At 52.7% G+C, this 18,288-nt stretch overlaps 1 protein-coding gene and 1 long non-coding RNA gene across 2 annotated transcripts in view; one reads left to right on the forward strand and one right to left on the reverse strand.

The window, feature by feature from the left end:
• Positions 1-18,288, reverse strand: part of LOC116448925 (IQCJ-SCHIP1 readthrough transcript protein) — an 86,872-nt gene that overhangs the window by 15,015 nt on the left and 53,569 nt on the right. The window lies entirely within an intron of this gene.
• Positions 1,719-3,011, forward strand: LOC116448667. The gene is made up of 2 exons (XR_004242070.1): positions 1,719-1,917; positions 2,575-3,011. It is a non-coding gene; the product is annotated as an uncharacterized LOC116448667 (long non-coding RNA).

Genomic DNA, 18,288 nt, shown 5'->3' on the forward strand with positions numbered 1-18,288 from the left:
TTTCCTTCTAATATTTATGGGTTTGGAGGGCACCGATCCATAAACAAGCAGGGGATGGAAGCAGGGAAAGGCGGCAGCGCTGTCGCAGTAACACCCAAGGATTTTAGGCCAGGCCTGTGCCGCAGCTCGGCATCATCATCACCATCATCATCATCACCATCATCATCCCACCCCCCGGAGCCGCTTCCAGCCGGGAGACAATGCCCAACCTTTAACCCGTGCGTTCCTGAGTATGCTGGGAAAACATCCGCTGCTCCCAAACAATGGCACCATTTATCCCGGCTGTCCAGAGCAACAGGCTCGGAGCTGCCGGGAAATCAAAAGGCTGGGGCAAAAAAAGAAAAAATCCCCAGGATATTTTTTCCCGAAAGTGGAAATTCCCTTCCAGAATTGCTAGACTGAAAACATTCCGTGAAAAATCCTTTCAACTCTTCTCTCTGATTCATATCTTTTCCCTTCATGAGGTATTTTGCATCTGAGATATTCTGTTGGAAAGCACGGCTTGAAGTTGGAATTAAACACGAGAATGGAGGAAAAACAAGGATGGGGCGCTGGTCCGGGCAAGGCCCTGCTTGCTGAGGGTCCGGCTCTGGGAATGTTTGGGAATGGGGGTTTTCCAAAACACCCTCACTGCACGCAGGCAAAGGCATATCTCAGCATCGCCGTGCCAGAGGGACAGATGTTGGTGCATTTAATAATCCGGCGGTGCCATCGAGCCCCTAAATGAGCCATCGAGCCCCTAAAAGTGCCATCGAGCCCCTAAAAGCGCCACCGAGCCCCCAGTGAGCTGCTTCCCGTGCAGGTGCACCCACAGCACCCATCCTCTCTTGGGAGGGAAATGAAGCCACAACCCCAGCCCAGCCCAGCTCTCATTTTGGCCACTGAAATAATCGCGATGTTCCCCAAACACGGGGACCCCCGGGGGACGGGGGCGGCCGTGATGGATGCTCACAAACACCCCCATCCCCAGCTCCTGCGGAACCACGAGCAGACCGCAGCCGGTGAATCACCATCCTGCAGGCAGCTCTCGCACTCGTGAAATGTGGGAAGCGCAGGAAATGCTCTAAACCAGACATCCCTGTGCTGCGGCAGCTCCGGGAGCGCGATCCCGCGGCTCTCTCGCTTCCAGGGAGCGGTTTTATCCCGGCAGGAGAGCAGCGGGATGCAGGCAGAGGGATGCGGGCAGCGGGGCCCGGGCAGGCAGCGGGATGTGGGCAGCGCATCCCCGGCCCCGCTGCGCCTCCGAGCATCACATGGCGAGCACAAAAGCCCCGGGGCTGCTCTGGCTGCCGAGCCCCGGGGTGCTCGGTGCGATCCCCGGGGTGCTCGGTGCGATCCCGAAGCGGCGGCCCCGCGCTGCCGCATCCCCCGGGGGTGCCACACACCGGGGCCGGCTCCGGCCGGGGCTGGCCCGGGGCTGCCCGGAGCTGGGCTCCAGGCCGCTCTCGCCCCTTACCTGGTAGGAGCAGTTTTCCTGGTGAACCATCTCGGTGCATCATCCGCCGCTGCCGCCCCGCCGGCAGCGCCCGCAGCCGCCGCGGCCCCGGCGGGGGAGAAGGAGGAGGATGGGGAGGAGGAGGAGGAGGAGGATGGGGAGAAGGCAGGAGGAGGCAGCCCGGGAAGATGGATGCGGCCGCGCTGCTCCGCCTGCGCAGCGGCGGCCCCGGGAGCTCGGGGGGGCCGGGCCGGGGCCGCCTCCGCCCGCTCCGCTCGGGGCTCCGGGCGGGGCCGCTGCGGCCGCGCTCCGCTCCAGGAGGGGGGAAAAAAATCCCTCAAACCCCCACTGGACACCGGGAGGCTCCCCCGGCCCCGGCGATGCTGCGGCGGCCGCAGTTCCAGCCCCCCCGAGCCCCCCGGGACCGGCCCGGAGAGGGATGGAGCGCGGCCCCGAGGCACCCAAAACCAGCCAGCCCTGAGGTAACAGCTCCGGACACCTTCCTTGTGCCTGCTGCCTCGGAAACCCCGCGCGGGAACTGCTGGGAGAGGCTCTGCCCTACATTCCCGGTTATTTTTACCTCGTGCAGCCGGCAGGGAGGGAGGGGAGCTCTGCCCCAGCGCCCACCTGGCCCCGGCCCCACCCGGCCTGGCTTGGGGCAGGGAGAGCCAGAGGACACGGGGGAAAGGCCGGAAGTTGCGCCAGGGGAGGGAGGCTCAGGTTGGATTTCAGGCGAAATTCCTGCACTGAAGGATGGCTTAGGCATTGGAAGAGGCTGTGGTGGAGTCACATCCCTGGAAGGGTTCAAAAATCGAGTGGATGGGGCACTTGGGAATGTGGTTTAGCAGGCATTGGGGTTGGACTGGGTGATCTTGGGAGGTCTTTTCCAACCACAACATGAACCCAAACATCCCCTCATTTACAAGAGTCTGGCCCTGGCCATGGCTGGAGGGCGAGGACACACAAAATGTCATCTTCAATCCCTATTTTGTCTGGAAAGAAGCTCATCCAAGGGGCACGGTGGGGTCACAGCTCGGGCTCACACCATGTCTTGGGCACTCCCAGCCAGGCAGGAAACAGCAGAAATTCCATGCCTCCCCTCCTTTCCTTCAGCAAACAGGGATTTATCCTGCTCCTAGGCCCAGCTGTTCAAGGATTCACATGACTGAAATCCAGGAACACTTGCTCAGGGCAGCTCGGATTTGATTCCCCACACCAGATGTGCCTCTAGAAAAAAAAAAAGGCCTTTGTGGGATCATCACCCTGCCCCAGCTTTCCCAGCTTCCCACCAGCACAGACAGGCTGGAGCAGCTGTGGGAGGATGGATGGAGAATCCCTGGAGTCGCTGTGCAGCTGGGGCACGGGTGGAGAGAGCCCTCAGACCCTCCTCCCCAGTGCTCTCTCTCCCCTGCAGCAGCAGAGCTTGAAAAAAAAATAAAGATACTTCACTTAAAAAGAAAAAATTAATATATTCTGCATAAATTTTTAAGAGAGGGTGAAGTCATCCTTGGTTTTTCCTGGCGCTGCAGAGAATCCCATTCAAGCAGACATCAAAATAAAAATTCATCAAAATAAACCAGCCCCGCTCCGCAATTTACTGCGTAACCTTGGCCTTGTTTGGAGGAGGATCCGTGGCAGGCTAAAAGCAGCTCCCTGCATTACACAAACTCAAATTCCATTTACTCTCAGGAAAACTCCCCAAATTCCCTCCCTCTTCCCACAGGCTGCAAAGCCACCATTCCAGTGGTGCCTCAGAGCTTGGTGCCAGCCTCCCCACTCCCAGGGCTGGGCTGGCACAGGGGCATCCCCCTAGGAATCAACAGCTTTTCCCTTTGGAAAAATGATCCCAGAGAGAGCCACGGTCACCTGCTGCAGGAGAGCCACCTGTTCCCAGCCAGGCTCTTCCCCCCAGGACATGGAGCCAGCCGTGGAGGTGGAAAAGGCCAGGAATTATCCTCGACCTCTGGATTTGCTCCTCTGCTCTGGCTCCATTTGCATTCCCCGGCAGGAGCGAGATGGGCAGGCAGGTAATGATTAAAGCAGAGAGGGATTAAACCGAGGGAAAGGCTCCTGGCAGTTTTCCAGGTGGGTCAACAGGAAACGATGCTCCAGGGTGAAGGATGAGCACAGGCTGCTGCTTTCCATGGAGCCACAACCCAGTGGGAAGCTCCAGGAAAACCTCTGGGACCCCTAACAGCCCCTTCTCAGCTGGGAAAAGAAACCCAGGGAATACCTGCCCTGCCTGCTTTGCATTTCTTAACGAGGCACCCCCTAATTGAGGGTGTCTGGTACCACCTGGGAGATGATCCAGACAAGTTTTCCCGAAGTTTTCCCCAAGACCAGCTCTGGACTAGGAATGTGTGGCTCAGAAGTCCCAGGAGAACATCTCCAGAGGGTCTGACACAACACTGGAGTGAAACCCTGCCCTTCAAACCCCTCCAGGGCTCGTCCAGAGGGATTGGGAAGGTGCTGTTCCGGGCAGGGCCTGTCCTGGAGGTGGGGTGGGCACCAGGAATGAGCCAGGCCTGATTCCTGGATGTCCCCACGGCCTCAGGACACCGGGAATTCCATCCCACGGCACAGGCAGCACATCCCTACCCACGGACACGCAGAGACAGAAAGCTCAGCTTTACCAGGCGCTCAAATTCTTCCACTGAAACAATGGAATTTCCTTAATTATCCCTCTACAGAAGGAGGAAACACCTGGTGTCTCCAGTTCTGGGGGGAAACAGAATTTCTGCTTCTGTGCTCACATTTTTAGGTATTTTTTCCCTTTCTTAAGCTCACAGGAGGCCCCTGGCACATCCCAAGCCTTGTCCCTCTCCAGCAGCCTGAGGTGGCAAAGGCAGGCAGGAAATTCCCAGGCTTTCTGCTCTCCCTGGCTGCCGCAGCTCCAAGGAAATCATTAACAGGGCGGAGGGAGGAGCACCGGGAGGTTATCGGCTCTCCCATCCTCATTCCCGCTGGGGAAAACGCTCCTTCAAAGGAATAACGCTGGGCAGGGAAGCCGATCCCTCCCATTCCCAGCGCCTGGAACCGAGGGCAGCCATGGGAGGGAGGGAAGGAAGGGAAGGATCCCGGGTTATTACTCACGTCCAGCCCTTTTCCCGACGCGTTTGGCATTTCCCTCTCTCCCACACATTTATTTTTCCACACCCGTGTCGTGCTCTGCGCCTGATCCCCCCCAGCTGCAAGGGCATCATCCCAAAGCTTGGGAACGGGGAGGGGGAAAAGCAGGAGCAGCAGCAGCAGCAAGGCAGCCCAGACGTGGAATTCCTGCTGGAAACACCAGGAATGCTTTCCTGCCCACAGGCATTCCCAGAGGGGCCTTATCAGGTGGGAAGGTTTATTTTCCAGGCTGGTGTCGGCCAACCCACTCGGCTGATACAAAAGCCAGGCTCAATTAATGTTTGGGGTTTGTTTTTTTTTAATTCCAAAATAAACACGCAGCCGGAGCTTGGAGCAGGTGAAAATCAGGGAGGAGATGAAGACCTGGGAATGTGTTTTGTCCCAGTTTTCACAGAATTGCAGGATCGTGGAATGGGTTGGGTTGGAAGGAATTTAAAGCTCACCCAGTTCCACCCCCTGCCATGGGCAGGGACACCTTCCACTGTCCCAGGCTGCTCCAAACCCTGTCCAAGATGGCCTTGAACACTGCCAGGGATCCAGGGGCATCCTCGGGGAACTCCATTCCAGGGCCTCAGCACCCTCCCAGGGAACAATTCCTTCCCAATCTCCCATCCAGCCCTGCCCTCTGGCACTGGAAAGCCATTCCCTGTGTCCTGTCCCTCCATGCCTTGTCCCCAGTCCCTCTCCAGCTCTCCTGGAGCCCCTTCAGGCCCTGCAAGGGGCTCTGAGCTCTCCCTGGAGCCTTCTCCTCTCCAGGTGAGCACCCCCAGCTCTCCCAGCCTGGCTCCAGCTCTGGAGCAGCTCCATGGAATCCTCTGGGATGATGATCCTCAGGGAGAACACCCATCAGAGGCAGAGACAGGGAACAAGCCCCAATCCAGCCCCCCCAGCACGCCAGGAGGGTCCTGCTGGGCTCCCAAAGGCTTCCCAAGCACAGCAAGCTTGTTTGGAAGCAGGAATTATATCCAGCATCCTGGGATTTCAGCTCGATTTGCTGATGATTTCCTGGGAGTGAGGGATTTAGCTCCTCTTTAAGCCCAGCTAAAGCTTTCCCTAGCTTTAAATCCAGCAAGAAAAATAAAGAAAAAAGTGATTATTTTTAATCAGTTAATACTCGACATCTGCTTGGAAAGGAGAGTATTTGTTTGGATTACATCCATGGATAATGCTCTGCACTATTCCTTCTTTATTTAAGGAAGAGGACGCCGAGGGCTTTTCCATCATTTTGGATGTGTTACTGTGCTCCACGAGGGGATAAACCTCCAATGGGTTAAGGACCCAACATCCTTCCCTTTTCCATGCCCTTTTCCCTGGAATTTTCTGGAGACCTTTCCAAGCAGCACCTTTACAACCCCCCGCCCCCCCCACCCCGAAGCGCCAGAGATTGATTTGGGATAAAAACACACAACCAAACCAGGATTTTCCCTTCCCTAAAAACCCAGAATAGAAGGATACAGCGATTTCCCATCCCGATTCCTCCCGTGTCAAACGCTTCCCAGGGAATTGCAGGCACTCATTGAAGCCACCCAAGTATTTATAACTCTCCAGTGATATAAAAGCCACCAAACATATGGAAAACAAGCAGATTTTTCCATGGAAGCCATCCAGGGAGGCTCAGTGGTACCACACAGGCTTCATTTCAGTTGGACAATTTATGAGCTGGATCAGAAGTGCTTAAAAGGGAATTTCGAGGAGCTCTGATGGTGAGGGCTGAACCCACCAAGGATTCACTGCTGGGAACGGAGAAGGGAAGGATCCCAGGAAACCTCAGAGCCCCTTCCAGTGCCTAAAGGGGCTCCAGGAGAGCTGGAGAGGGACTTGGGGTAAGGGATGGAGGGACAGGACCCAGGGAATGGCTTCCCACTGCCAGGGTTAGGTGGGATACTGGAAGGAATTCTTTCCTGTGAGGATGGTGAGGCCCTGGAATGGATTTCCCTGAGGATGCCCCATTCCTGGAAGTGTCCAAGGAGAGATTGGACAGGGCTTGGAGCACCCTGGGATAGTGGAAGGCGTCCCTATGGTGGGGGGTGGGACTGGATAACCTTTAAATTCCTTCCCACCCAAACCATTCCCTGTGTCCATCACTTTATCTCCAGCACTTCAGGAGCGTGGGGAGACAGCACCAGAGAGGCTCCAGCTGCCTCCTTGCAATTTGATTTATTTCTATTGTTAGGAATCAGCGGTTCTTTTGGAATTGCAGCATTCCCAGCCTGCAGAATCTATGGAGAACATGAGCTTTTTAGCAGAGAAATCAGGTTTTGTCTGAGCACCCACAAATTCAAATGTTCCTCGCTCTGCAGCACAATCTGGGAGAGGATTTGTAGCAAATCCCATCAGCTACAAACAATTTTCCCCAGTTTTGGCTGGCACACACAGACAGTGCAGACCTGACATTCCTGGAAAACAGAGGGATTGGGCTGGGTGGGATCTGCCTGAGCTGAACCCAAATCAAACCTCCCCCAGCCCAGAGCAGGGACAGCTGTTCCCTCAGAATTCCCAGTCCCTGAGGATCACAGTGTGCCCCTGCCTGGAGCAGCGGTGCCCGGGCTCATCCCTGTGCCTTTGCCAGGAGCATCCCGGCACTGCCAGCCGGGACATCCACCCCCGGCACGGCCCCGCTGCCAGTAGGGGAAACAGCTCTGCCTCCAAATCCCATTGTCTGCTCCAAGCTGGGCTGGGAGAGGGATGCTGGCACCAGAAGGATGCACCCATCCGCCCCCAAACCCATCTGGAAAAGATTCCCAAAGTTTCAGCTGTATCCATATTGATCCAGAATAGCCCCAAAGCATTAAAAGTGACCCATAAGTGACCCCCCCATCTGATTTCTGATGACAAATTTAGGAGAAGTTTTTATCAGCCCTGCTCCAATCCATGGGCAGCACATCCAGGCTTGTCCTGCAGCTCCCAGGCAGATTTCCCTATCCCTTCTCTCCCATTTATTTGGTTCCTTTTCCTTTTTCCAATATAAATTTGCTATATTTGAAAAGTATGGAATTGCTCCCAGCCCCACTAAAACAGCAGCAGGGAGAGGAATTAATGGAGTTTTTCCAAGAGGGCAAAAACGGCCCAACAAGGGATTTTCCCTGAGGATGAAGGCCAGGGTGGGACAGCAGGAATTGTGTGGAAACCTTGCTGGATTGGAAGCACAAGCAGAAATTTCATGTTCCCTACTCAACCCTTCAGTTCCTGGTCTGGGGAATATTTCTGGATGGAATACGAAGCTCTTCGAATTGTGGCAAAATCCGTGGAATTGCAGGCTGGTCATGCAGTCAGAAGGAACCGAGCTGATTTAAATCCAGGGGACTAATTAATTAATTAATCCTGAGCGTGAGGTGTCCAATGGGCTGCACCTGCATTTATCCAACCACAAAATTCCAGTTATTAATTACAACCAAGCACTGAGCCAGAGGGCAAAACCTGAGACTGGGGATGAGGATGGGATTATCCCACTGCTATCACCTCCAGCCCATCCATCCCTTCCTCTTCCCTTTGTGCTTCCTGGCAGCAGCAGCTGAGAGGCCTCATTTCTTTCTGGCTTTATTTTGTAATTTTAATTGCAAAAGGGGTGGGAAAAGCCCAGCACTGGGGCTTGCAGGCTGAAAAAACAAACACAGCACACTACAAAGTCGGTGAGGAATGAAAACTTGTCTTTTTAAACACCAAAAATAGGAATATCCTGAGCCCAACAGGTGACGGCAGCAGCCTGTAAATGCCTCCTCAAAAAAGGAGTGACTTTGCAGGGACAAATCTTCCTCTGAGTCATGGTCAGGACAGAAATAGAAGGGGATTTTTCCCTCAGCTCCAAAGGCTGATGTCCATAACTCCAAGGTTTTGGCAGAAATCTACTCTTTTTGAGGGGCCTCCTTAAAATATGCACCCAAATCTGAGAGGTTCCAGCCCTGCCACTGCTGGGATCAGGGAATTTGGGAAGGATGGAGCAAACACAGCTTGGTTTGTGTGGCTGGATAAATGCAGGTGCAGCCCATTGGACACCCCCCACTCAGGATTAATTAATTAATTAATAAATCCCCTGGATTTAAATCAGCTCGGCCTGCAGTTCCAGGGGTTTTGCCACAATTCAAAGGGCTTCATGTTCCATCCAGAAATGGCTTTTGGCTCCAGACCAGGAATTGAAGGGTTGCTAAGTGGAGGATATGGGATTTCTGTACCTGCTCCCACCCCAGTGACATTTCCATATAATCCCTGCTGTCCCGGGCTGAATAAAGCCCTGCTCTTGCTTCAGGTTTATTTTCAATTCCCAGCCTTTAAAAAGTGGATGCAAAGATGAGTTTTTGGAGTTTGCCTCCCAACCCCAGGGTCACTGGAAAAAGGAAAAAAAAAAATGAATCCTCTCGTCTGGAGCTGCCGGGGTCACAAAGGTGACTCCTCTTCAATGGGTATCGCTGCCGACTCCAAAAACAATTCCCTCAGGGATAAGAAATCCCATTTCTGGCCCCCGAGGGAGGCTGCCAGGTTGCAGACTCAGTATTTCAAATAAGACAGGGCAGGCACGGCGAGCAGGAGGCTGGAAAAAGCTAAAAATAACAGGATAAGCAAGGGTGGATCCCAGCTGAGCCTCATTAGTCATGGAGCGAGGGAGCTGCTGGTGGCACAGCAGCACCATATAAGAGCAAGAAAACAACTCTGCTCTCTTCAATCTCCTTTTTCCCCCCTCGTGTTCTACCTCAGGCATTCTTTCCCTCCTGCTCCGGCAGCCTGCAGCTTTTCCTGCTCCTTCAGCGCCTGGTTTTCCTGGAGTCTTTCCACAGGGTGGAGATCCCGGGTGGTTCGTTGTAAGGTGTCTGCTGGAACCGGGCCAGTTTTTCCAGACAGGCACGCGAGGGGGTTATTGGAGGTTGGATTTGGGATTTTTGTTTTCCATTTACACCACCAGATCGAGCCTTTGAGTTAAGGCGTGGAGTTGCTGGTGGCAGGAATGCCCAGGAAAGGCAGAGCTCACTCCCGGAGGATTCATTGGGATGAGCACTAAGGATAAGGTGTAAGTTTTATCCTGGGATGAAGTCACAGGACAACAGAGGGATTAGGAAGGAGGAAATTCCTCCCTGTGAGGCCTTGGCACAGGGTGCCCAGAGAAGCTGTGGTTGCCCCTGGACCCCTGGATCCAGGGATGGATGGGGCTTGCAGCAGGGATGGAGAGGAGAGGGTGTCCCTGCCCATGGAATGGGATGGGATTTAAGGTCCCTTCCATCCCAAACCATTCCCTGCTTGTATCATATAAACACAAAGGAACACCACAGCCTGACCTGCAGCTTCAAACGTGAAAATTCCTGGGAGTGCTGAAAACACCTGGAAGCAGGAGCACCCCGGGGGCATCCCATCATCCCAGGCTGCACTTGCACACAGTCACGCCTTGTTCCCGAGGGCAAAGGGCAGAGAATTCCCGATTGTTCCCAAGCCAGGGGCTGTCTGCTGAGCTTCCCTGAGCATCACATTCCTGCAGGGCACAGATCCTCGCTCCAAGCCCTTTTCCAGCAGAACCAACGTTGTGTCCCAGCCCCATGCACTACTCCAGGATCATTTTCAAGTTCAAATAATGGGAATTAAGCAGTGAAAAAAGGCTTGGAACACTCGTGAAGACAACTGAAAAGTCAAATATAGGGCAAAAAGAGGGACTGCTGCACATAAACCCCTCCCTGGCCCCACTGCAGCCCCTGCAGGTGCTCCATCCCTCTGGGTTTCGTGTCATGTTGGACTTCTCCATTTCATTCCAGGGAATTAAATCCCCCATTCGACCCCTCCATCAAAGAAAAAGCCCCATTCCTGCAAACAAGCCCAGGGATGTTTTTCCACAGCCTCAGGATCTCCTCAGCAATCAGGTGTTGGCACCAGCTCTGGCCATGCCATTAAGCAGAGGCTGTTTCTGGCCTCAGACGACTCCTCCAGAGGAATTAGGGCTCGGATTTCTGGACTCTCCCAAACTGTCAGCACAAAAGGAGCTGGGGAGAAGCTGCCCATGGAAAGAAAAGCCTTGGAGCAGGGGCTGTGTCTCTGCTCACAGCTTCTCTCTCCATCACTTCCACCAGGAGCTGCCAGCCCGGAGCAGAGGGATAATAAATGGAATTTTAACAGGAAACGGGAGCAGCAGCTAGGCAGGAGCCCTGGTTTGGAAACCTCAGAATTGTGGTTGTTTGCTCACAGCCATCGACCATGGAATTGTTTGGGTTAGAAAAGCCCTCTCAGACCATCAAATCCAACCATTCCCAGCTCTGCCAAGGCCACCACTACCCCATGTCCCAAGTGCCACATCCACAGGCTGTTAAATCCACCCAAGGATGGGGACTCCTGGGCAGCTGTGCCAGGGCTGGACAACGCTTCCCAGGAAGGAATTTTCCCAATATCCAACCTAAACTTTCTCTGCTGCAACCTGAGGCCGTTCCCTCTCCTCCTGTCCCTGTTCCCTGCGAGCAGAGCCCGACCCCCCCGGCTGCCCCCTCCTGTCAGGGACTTGTGCAGAGCCACAAGGGCCCCCCTGAGCCTCCTTTGCTCCAGGCTGAGCCCCTTTCCAGCTCCCTCAGCCGCTCCTGGGGCTCCAGACCCTTCCCAACCCCATTCCCTTCCCTGGACACACTCCAGCCCCACTGTTTCTCCATGTTCCCCTGGGATGTAGGACATCGTCTGGTGTGGCTCAGGCTGTGCTGGAGCTGAGGCTGGCTCTGCCTGAAACCACTGGCACAGCTGGATTTCCAGGAGAAAATGGAGAAAGGGAACAGGGGACACCCAATCCCTGAGGCATGGGAGGAAAGAGAGATGGCAGTGGGAAGACTGGGTGCTACAGCAGGGAATTCCAGCTCTAAGGGACAAAATACACCTCCCTGCTGTGTTGGGGAGCACAGGACGCTCTGCTTCTCCAAGGAATTCTCATCTCCGTGCTGGAAACAGCAGCAGCATGTCCAAGGCACTGGATACTGCTGGTGGCTTTCCCTGGGGAAAGTTTATTTTCCAGTGAACTGTTATTTCCCCACCAGTTACATGTTTACAGATTTCCCTCCATATCCTATTCCTGTAACCAGCAAAAATCCTCTTCCTAAAGCTGCAGCTGCTGCCTCACTGACACCTCATCCCTGGGATTCTCTTGGGAATCAAGGCATGGAAAGCTTCGAGGTTGGATCCAGGCCTCAAACTACTCCGGTTTGTTTTGCGTTTTGTTTGGTCCAACACAAACCCCAGAGTAATTAAAAGCCATTAACAGGGCCTTAAGCAGAGTGTGGGATCCTCCAGGCAGCGCTGGCTCTAAGCTCCAGCATTCCCAAAGGCCTCCAGCATTCCCAAAGGCCTCCAGCGTTCCCAAAGGCCTCCAGCACTCCCAAAGGCCTCAAGAATTCCCAAAGGCCTCCAGAATTCCCAAAGGCCTCCAGCATTCCCAAAGGCCTCCAGCATTCCCAAAGGCCTCCATAACTCCCAAAGGCCTCCAGAACTCCCAAAGGCCTCCAGCATTCCCAAAGGCCTCCAGAATTCCCAAAGGCCTCCAGCGTTCCCAAAGGCCTCCAGCGTTCCCAAAGGCCTCAAGAACTCCCAAAGGCCTCCAGCATTCCCAAAGGCCTCCAGCATTCCCCTGCACAGCTGTGGAAGCCCCTGGAATTGTTTTTGGACGCTGCAGGATCTCTCCTTAGTAGCAGCAATTCCAATTCTGCATCCCAGTCGTTCCAGGAGTATGAAATGTATGGATAACAAGGAAGGAGGGATGGGAAATGGAGCACCAGAATTATCCTGAAACAGCAGCAGAGTTTCCTGGGAATAACACATATTCCTGCTCCCTGCCAGAGGGAAGGGATGGGGAACAGCCCAGGATCAGCACTGCCAAAACTCACCTTGCATCTTATATCAAGCAAAATATATTTATTTATATGGAATATGGCACACGGGGACAGGTGTAAAATGTGGGAAACCCTTATCCATGTGACTTATGGACAGCCTGGATTGGGATTTCCTGGGAATAGGCATAATTCCTGCAGCCTTTGAGCAGGGAGAAGGGCTGGCTGAGCTCTGAGCACCTATTTTGAGCTGTTTAAATATTATTAATATATGGAAATATCGGCCAGTTTGGTCACTGGAGGATGGATTTAAAGTAATCCCAGGAGAAGAGGGGGTCAAGGCTGTATCCAAGGTTTTCAGGAGCACATCCTGCTTTTCACCTACTCTACCCTTCCCAGCAACAGACACTTGGAAAAGGTCCTGGAGGTGTTTTCCCAGCAGGATGTTTCCCTGCTGCTCCCAAGAGCTCCCAGGTCAGCCTAGGGAAGTCACAAGCTGGGATTCCTTTTCCCAGGAAAAGGCCTCTTGGATCTTTGCAAGGCACAGCTGAAAGTTGCCTTTTAAACTAAGAAATAATAGATGAGAAAGCAGCAGAAGAAAGGAAAGGCCAGCTGCAATGTGCCGGAGAAATGCAAAGAGCCTGGATATTATGAATTAATGCAAATGCAAAACAGAGGGAATTCCAGATGGAAAAATGATTCCCAGAATTATTTTTTTCTTAACTACTAAGAACAGTTGATCATCAAACACCTCCCAGGCCAAGGAGCCAGAGAAGAACATGACCCTGGTTCAGAATGCTGCTATTTCCCCAAATCCCTCTTTAATAAATCCAATCTAGGAATTACACGGAATAAAAAGTTTGGATTCAATTTTTAATAACTCACTAAAAGCATTTGGGTTCCCCACAGGCCACACGCGCCAGCAGCTTTTGTGTGCATAAAGAATTCAGCGCTTCAGTAGAGTTCTCTTTTCTTTTTGAACGTTGCCTCTACCAGGGAGAGGATTAAATCTCAGCCTGGCACTTCTCTTGCCTTGGAAATCCTATTTCCTCTCGGATTTCCAGAGGAAGCAGCAGGAATAAATGGCCCTGGGTGTGATTTTCTCGTTAAAGGAGATCTATAGATCACGGAGCTGCACTCCCAGATGGGGGCTATAAATAAGATCTCCCACTGCCGTGACGCAAACGACTCCACAGGGAAAGATGAGGTGCCCCAAAACGATCCGAGGGCCTGGAAAAGCTGGAAAACCTCCAGGGACAGAGGGATTATGGAGCACCTCGTGTGAAACGATAATTGGAAGAGGGAAAATTGTTTTCCACTGAATCCATGGGTGCTCTGCTGGAGCAGGATTGATTTCAGAGCGAGAGCTGGAAGAGAGATTTTTAAATCTTCTTAGTTCTGACTAAAGAAAAGCTCACACAAAAGCTGAATTATTTGGGATTGAAGAGCCTAAATACACCAAACTCTGCTTCTCCTCAGCCCCCTCAGCAGTGTCACTGTGCCCAGCATTCCACAGGAATTCTGGGATCACGGTGTCCAGCCTTGGAAAACACCGAACTGAGCAGAGGACGGGATTATTTTAAACAGCTTCACTTTTATAAAGTAAAATTAACACCTACAGTGAGGCACTGGGAAATCCCATTTCCTCCCAGTGGGGATTACAGCCAACTCTGGGGAATTAACACTGGGATTTTATGTATCCTTACAAAAGGTTTTCCCCTCAAAAAAGCCCATTTTCCCCACTAAAACTGAGCTCCCTTGAAGCTCCCTTGGGCTGAGCCACATCCTGAGGAGATGGGGACACAAATTGATGTCACTGGTATTCATCTTCCTGATTTTTTGCTGTTAGGAGTAGGAAAAATGATGCTTTGAGCAACTTCTTCCCAGTTTCTCCACAAACTTTATAAAATAATCAAGTGCTGCACCTGATTTTCCAACCAGTGAAATCCAAATCACCTTAAATCCAGGCAGAGAGGAAGAAGGAAATAAATCACAATTCCTGCTGCTCTTATCACTGCTGAGGCAATCCTGCTGCTCACAGAAAGACACTCTGAAGGGTTTGGGGGCATTTGGAGCATTATTTAGAATATTTAAACAAATCTTTGAATATTTAAGCAATATTTAAATCATTTAGAATATTTAGAACCTCCCAGAGGTCCCTGGAATTTTGGAGTCAGGACAATCCTGGCTTTCCAGTGCTCCTCAGCAGATCTTCAACATGGTTTGGGTTGAAAAACCCCTTTTCCTCTAGTTTTTAAATATCCTCTGCCTGCAATTTCTCCCTCCACGTGCACCTGGATTTTCCACAGCTCCAGGTGTTCCAGACACCCCATCCCACAGGCAGAGCATCCATAGGAAAAATTACAGGTTTTGCACAGCACAGGGCAGTTGTGAGAATTACACCCCCCCGCCTTGCATTTATCCCACTTAATAAGCGAGGAATATTTGCCTAAGCACATAATTACTATCCCAGGAAATCAAAATTCCTGTTGCCTGCTGCTATTCCAACCTGAGACACTTCAGTTCAAGTGGGAATTTGAAGGATTAGGGGAGGGGTGCAGGGCTCCAGAATCTCCCTCTTTTAAAAAACAATGTTCTGAGATAATCCAAACTTTGCCTGGCATAAAGGCTCGCTCCTCTCCTTGGAAATCCTTTGGATTTCCTACTTGTGATTCCCAAACACCAAAAATACTCATTTATAACAAACTTACTGGTTTTACAGAGCCGGATCATGGATATGATCCCTCAGCATCACATTAAAGGGAGATTTACTGCTGCCTGCACCACCATTAGTGCTAGAAAAGTCCAACTTTTCCAGCTTTTCCACATCCCACAGGAAGCATTCACTCACCAGCCGACTGGGATCCATCAGCTGGAGGAATTCACACTATAGCAGCACTGGGATAAAGGAGAATCATCCATCCCCACAGAACCCAGAGGCTGTTCTCCCTTGTCTTTGGCACTTCCTTCATGGAAAGGCTCAGCAGCAGCAGTGGGAATCAAGTTTTCCCTCAGGATTATGAATCCTTGCAGTTTTGCCTGGCCCGGGTTTGGAAGCGGCAAGGGCACATCCCTCCAATCTATGGAATTACCACCAGCTTGATAATTCCTACGGATGTTTTCCCAAGGGAATGGCACTGCTCACTGGGGCAGGACCAGGAATCTCCCAGCCAACCTTTGAGCTGGGTGGGAAGCGGCCAAAGTCCAGGGCTCTCCTGCTCCACCAGCAGCAGGGATGGATCATTCCATCCCTGGAACAAAGCCGTGTTTTGACTGGAATTACAGCTTTTTCCACACTTTTCCACATCAACGCTTCACAACAAATTAGGTGCCCTGGAGAACCTCCCTGATCCCGACTTTCCCTTTTCCAGGTGAGGAGTTCAGTGCTCAGGTGCAGCAGGGACAGGAGCTGCCGGGTGGACAGGGAAGGTCTGCCTGAGCAATGACAGAAACACAATTTCCTGCAAGCCCCAAGGCGGATTCTGGGAAGCAGAAATTCCCACACTGACAGTTCCTGGCTGGAAAAATTCCTTCCAGGTGTTAATCCCTGGCTGTTCCCTGCTCCCAACACTCCCAGCCCAGACAACACCACATCCCTGGGGAGGAGGGATCTCGCACTTTGGGCCGGCTCCATCGAGCAATTATTGCTTAGCTGAAGTGAGAGCCAACCCACGGACAACCTCCAAGCCAATATTTGCTCCTGAATGTTTGGGACAGCGTTCCAAGGTGGATCAAGGCTTTACACCAAAGGTCTGGGCTTGATCCCGGCCCACATTCCCGAAAATCCTGCTGCACCAATATTTCCATAAGGCTCAAACAAGCACCTGCTGGCTCCACTCCTCTCCTCCCTCTTGCCAAGCTGCTCCATACATTTCTGCTTCCATTCTGGCTGCTCTGATCCATGAAAGTCAGATCCCTGCCCATGGCCAATTATTCACTTATTTCAAGATTTTAGCCCCTGCTTTGAATTAAGTTTCAAATTTTCAGAGAGACACAGGCAGAAGAAAGAGCTATTCACATGGTCCATGCTAAATTCCATCCTACAGCTTCCGGAATATCCTGGGTTGAAGTCTTTCCATGGAATCATTAAGGTTGGGAAAGCCCTCTAAGACCATCATATCCAAAAATTAATCCACCACCAGCGTGTTCACTGTTAAACCACGTCCCCAAGTGCCACTTCCACGCTTTTTGAACACTCCCAGGAGGTTTCCAGCTGCTCTCAAACGCAGAGCTGAAACTTTTCCAGCCTCCCCAAGGTGAGTTCAGGCCTCTGGATGCTCTTTGCTGCCCTTCAGGGCCGCTCCCAAGGTGCTCCGTGGGCAGCCGGATGGAACAGCTCCGATGGAAGCAGGAGCACCGTGCCCACCTCCAGAGGCTCAGGGCAGCCTGGAGGACCAAAGCAGTCAGAAGGATACAAATTTAACTTCCTGACACACTGGAAATGCAGGAGTCCAAGCACCTGGACAGATGTGTGATCCCTTGGATTCACCGCCACAGGGACAGGATAGGCGGCATCGATCCGTCTCACAGCACAGGCAGGAACATTCCAGGGATGAAAAGGTAAAACAGAGACTCCAGCACATCCTTCCCCACCTGAAAGGCTCCTGCAGAAGTCCTGGAAGCTGCAGGGATGAGCTTTTAGCAGCACTAAGCCTTGTGGGCAGCAAAATTCCTTCGGCAATTCCCTCCCTCTCTCCCTGCCCAGCCTGTCACAGCCGAGTCTCTGCCCGAGCCACTTTCCCTCCTGCGAGTGTTGCTTTAATTGACTCCAGGATTTGCAGATATTCCTCCCAGCCAATCCATCCCATTGATTGTAATTCCCATCCTCGGAGAGGCGATGGGAGGAATATTAAAGCCATTAAGGCTGATTTGGATTTGATTCGAGCCATTAGAGGCACGGCAAGCGGAGCCTCGCCACTTCCCCGGCACCTCCATGGCTCCTAAGGGCCGTAAATCATCCCATGGCATATTTGGTGCCACTCTGGATGCAACCAGGGGTTGACGAAAGGAGGAAAAATTAAAAACTGGGAGGGGATGGCTTCCTGCAGCTGGGGCAGGAGATTGAGCCAAGCATCTCCATAGGAACCTTCTGAGCACCAGGTGCCTCCAGGAAAGATGTCTCTCCTCTTAGATGGAGTCCAGAAAACTCAGGAGTCATCTGATACAGCCCACCAGGCTTGGTGGGACCTCGTCCACTCAAAGCAGCTCCAAACCCACCCTTATTTGGGGGAAAGAAGGGAATATTCTCCATTTCTAGACATCCTCTGCCCACCTGGCCCACGGGACCCTCTCAGAGGGCATCACAGAGCTGGAGGCATTCCAGCCACCCCACACAACCTGCCCATGGACATGGAATGTCCAGGATGGACACATCCATGGCCATCCCACCCCACTGGGCCTGGGGTTCTCTCAGGGCCAAGCAGAAGCTGCCAAATCCTTCCCAAATTTCCTGGTAGGAGTTTCTCAGGCACCCTCACCCTGAGGGAGCAGCCCTGGCCCTCACATCCTGTCTGTGCCATGTAATCCCACCTGGAAGCTGAACAACAGCCCTTCCCATGGCATTAATATTCCCTTTTCCAGCCTTCCCAGCAACTCAGGGCACATCTCTGCACCTATGGATGGGACTGAAGGTCCCTCATCACTTACACTTTTTATTTAGTCCAGCTGCAGCATTCCCAACCCCTCCTTGCATTCCAGCCCAGACCTTCCTGGCTGGGAAAACCTCCTAAAACAAATGGTAGAGCTTCCTTAGGAGTGGGAATTTCCTTCTCCTGTGACTCCAGCACGATCCATGTCCCTCAGCAAGGCCTCAGCACAGTCAGTGTGGGCTTGCAAGGGCATGGGATCAGCAGAAATTCCTGAATCCAGGTCGGGATGCTCAGTCAGGGCCAGGGAAGAGGGATGGAGCAGGGAGGGATCTGATGGAAAGGAGCACAGCCCCAGGGAGCCGCG

Source organism: Corvus moneduloides, chromosome 10 (genome assembly GCF_009650955.1).
Source record: "Corvus moneduloides isolate bCorMon1 chromosome 10, bCorMon1.pri, whole genome shotgun sequence".
Classification (NCBI taxonomy): domain Eukaryota; kingdom Metazoa; phylum Chordata; class Aves; order Passeriformes; family Corvidae; genus Corvus; species Corvus moneduloides.